The sequence below is a fragment of the Cricetulus griseus genome, unplaced genomic scaffold, assembly GCF_003668045.3.
Source record: "Cricetulus griseus strain 17A/GY unplaced genomic scaffold, alternate assembly CriGri-PICRH-1.0 unplaced_scaffold_207, whole genome shotgun sequence".
NCBI lineage: Eukaryota > Metazoa > Chordata > Mammalia > Rodentia > Cricetidae > Cricetulus > Cricetulus griseus.
Window position 1 is genome coordinate 15,444 of NW_023276928.1, and position 4,009 is coordinate 19,452.

The window sequence follows — 4,009 nt, forward strand, 5'->3', positions numbered from 1 at the left end:
GCTTGTGGTCTTCCTTACAGCTCTCCACAGCAGAACAAGAGGAGAATCCTGGAAGGAACCTGTAAGCTACCCTCTACTGGTTCTCCTGATGGATTAGTTCTCCTGATGGATTAGCCTTCCAAAAGTTCATCCTTAGTTAAGACTACCCTGTTGGCCTTCAGGATTTTAGCAGTCACCCTTCTGAATGAGCAGAGATCAAATGACTCAGATCACACAGGCACTCCCAGATTTGCCCTTCCACACTATAGTCAATTATGGTCCTGATGTGGGAAATTAGTAATTTAGTAAAATCCTCCAATCTGGCAGAGCACATCCTGTTCCTCTTCCATGGCACAGGTTGCTGTGTGTGCACATTCAATTACATGCTCAATGTTCAGCACAGCCAACCCTTTGCTTCAAAGTTGGGAAGTCCTGCAACCAAACACAGAGCACATTCAAACAGCATCTGTTGTTGTTGTTGAATTAGAAGCAGAAGAAGAAGAAGAAGAAGAAGAAGAAGAAGAAGAAGAAGAAGAAGAAGAAGAAGAAGAAGAAGAAGAATAAGAAAGCCCTGGATGAGAACACAATGAAGTGGTTATAAAAATGTGTTGAAGACAGAGAAAATGATAGTGGATATGATGTATATATAACCCCCAAAAGTATATTTAAAAGTTGAATCAGGCATTATGGTCCTGTGCTCCAGAGACTGGGGATTTGTATCAGAGCACATGCAGTACTACTCACACTATTTTTCTCAGGGTTATCATCTTAAACCTGGAAAAAACAATTCTGTTAGGCAGTGCAAGACCATTTTATCCAGTTCTTTTTCTTAGGTTGAAATGTTGTAACTACAGGAATTTGGTTTCATGATGAGTTCTTTTCTTTATCTAGATTCTTGTTTGCCTGATCCATGAAACTGAGAAATGGAATTCAGGACATTAATGGAACATCTAATATTGATTACCTGACTCCACATGGTAAATGTCAACTACAGTCACAGAAGGAACTCTCTCTTCCTTCCCCTATTTTCTGTCTATAACTACACCTGCTTTGCAGTTGGTGAATGAAATTCTTATACGGGTTCCTCCTTCATTTGTAAATTCACAATAAAATCTTGAGAACTTGGAGGATATCCATTTACTTGTTATTTCCTTCCCAGAGAAAAGTCAAGGCTCAAGATAGAATGAATTGGATGACTGTCTTTCCAGTAATGTGCAGGAGAAGCAGTATTAGGTGTTCAAAGTAATTCTCAATTACATAGTGTGAGGCAAGCTTGAGCTATGGGAGACATTGACCAAAAGCAGTGGTTCTCAACTTTCCCAATGCTGTGACACTTTAACTCATTTCCTCATGATGTGGCCCCCCCTACTGTACAACTGTTTTCAGTGCTTCTTCATAACTATAATTTTGTTGGTATTAATTATAATACAGAACCCACAGTTTGAGAACCATTGCTCTGAACTGATACATATTAATGAGTAAACACCACTGAAGATAAAAATTGTAAGGGGCCGTGGACCCAAAACTATGAGGCTTAAAGCCCACCTTTGTAAGCCTTTTGATGACCTTTAAGTTTGCAGCCTAAAGCCAGCTCTGTGAGCCTCCTGTAACCTGTAATTAGATGGTTTGGCCACAGGGAACTGCTAATTGCTTCTGTTCCGAAAAAGGGCCTGGGGCTTTCCTGTTCCGCTTTTCTGGGGAAGATCACAAGATATTCCAGCGGATAAGAAGAATGCTCCGGCTCCTTCCTGTTATCCCCCGCCTGCCTAATTTCCTTGTTACAGGGCTATATAAGCCCAATCTGAACCCCAATAAATGGAAGCCTTGACAATGCATAGACGGACTCTGGTCCTCTTTCTTTTGCGCCGCTTGGCTTCCTTCCTTCTCCCGCCCATGACTCTTTTTCAGGCAGCCCCCCTCCGGAACCCTGAATGACTGACGCGCGGGACTGGACAAGTGGTGCCTGAACAGGGACCCGGAGTACGGTCAGCTGTCGGACGGCCAGAGAGAGCCCAGGACAAAGAGGATCCTGCAGACGGCCAGACTCGAGCCCTCTCCAGGTGGAAATGAGGTACCAATCATTGCCGTCCCAATGCCATGGGCCATGTTATGGGTAAAGAATTGAAATTCATAAGAAAAGTTAAGGTAGCCCGCAGGGAGAAAGGAGTAAGAGTTAAAAACAAAGATAAAAAGGAGTAAGAGTTAAAAAGGAAGATTAAAAGAAATAAGAGTCAAAAAGAAAGATTTAGTTCATTTTCTGTTTTATTGATAAAGCTTGTCTATGGTTGATTTTAACGGGGCCAGACATAGCTCCCCAGACCTGGGAAAAGGTTGGGAGAGTTACTTCGCCCACAGCGAGAAATGCTGCTAGCAGCATTTCTTAGAGGCGGTTAAGCTTGGGGGCTGCAACTTACAGCCTTGGGAGATGCCGCCATGGTTGATGGCTGATTAATGTATATAAATGCTATTAAAACAGCCAGACTGTTTTTGAGACTTAAAGAAAAGAAAAGGCAACATATTTAAGCTTAGAATTGTTCAAAATTTGGATGCTCATATTACAATGATTGACTATAAGCTACTATGTTAGAAATTTAAATTAGAGATTTTTCTTTTCTGCAAGCTGATCATAACCTAGGCAAAAGGAAAAATGTGAGACGTATGCAAGTTATGAATGAACGGTGTGGCCACACCTGGATGCGTGATGTGATTGTAAATTTATGAATGTGGATGAATGGAAATGCCTAAATTGCCTTGGATATGATTAGAGATATTTATGTTGTCTCGGATATAGTTTAAAAAATATCAAAATCACTTTAATATGGTCAAAAAGAGCATCCAGTCAGTCAGTCAATGTCTTAAAAGGAGAAATTATGATTTGAGCCCTAGGATACAGTCAATTAAAAAGTTAGCAAGGGCCTATAGCATTAGCTTAGAGACATAAGAAATCTATGGATGATTCTGTAAAATTTGGCAGATGAGAGGATACAGATATTCCTAGATTTTTATGGTTAAAACAGGACATCTAGAAAATGAGGGTTGATGCATGATTTTAAGAAGGGTTTGTGAGAGGCCTCAGAAAAGAGCCAACCTGTTAGATTTACAGCTTGGCAGGTCAGCTAACTTGCAAATGAGATCTTATCAGCTTGTCAGCCTCGAAGGTTAGATTAGAAAAGGCTACTCAAAAACTCTAAATAAATCTAGAGAATTGTTAAAGACATGTTACATTCTAAAGAAATTAAGGCTTGATAGATAACAATTAAAAAAGATACTTTAAAAATCTTTAAATGAGTTTTTTAGAAATTGTTACAAAATATTCATTGGTTAAGTACCTTTTTTGGGACATCTAATGATGATTTAAATCCTTTAAGTAAGATTCTATAAGGAGATAATGATCCAGATATACCCAAACAGCTAACAAAGAAGGTAGACAAGTTCTATAATTTGAGGAGGCAATTCAGCATCATCAGATATATTGACTATGCAAGACCATGGGAAACTTATGTACTCCTTACAAAGCATAGTCCGACTTCTGGTATATGGCAGAAGGAACCATTACTATGGTTGTGCCTACCCGTCTTACCAGCCTAAATATTTTAAACCCTTATTTTAAAGCATTAGCCTACTTGGTACAGAAATGCCATATAGATTCTAAAAAGTATTCTAGGAGAAAACCAAGTATGATACATGTCTCCTACTCTAAGCAACAGTTTAATTGATGGTTTCAGAACAATGATTTATGGGCGATTGTCTTTGCTCAATTTTCAGGAAGAATTGATAATCAATTTCTAGTTCATAGACTGTTACTGCAATAAGGTAACAGAAACAGTCCCATACACAGGATATGGTAATAGCCAAGTCAAAATGTTATTTGAACAAATTCAAAATGATAGTCACCTAAGAATTATGTTTATGGGTCACATAGGAAACCTATTAAATAGGTCTTTCCCTGGTTACTGGCCAAATGGAATGAATTATCTGATTAACAAAATCAGTTGATTTGCTTTAAATAGAAAAAGCTCGACAGGCTTGT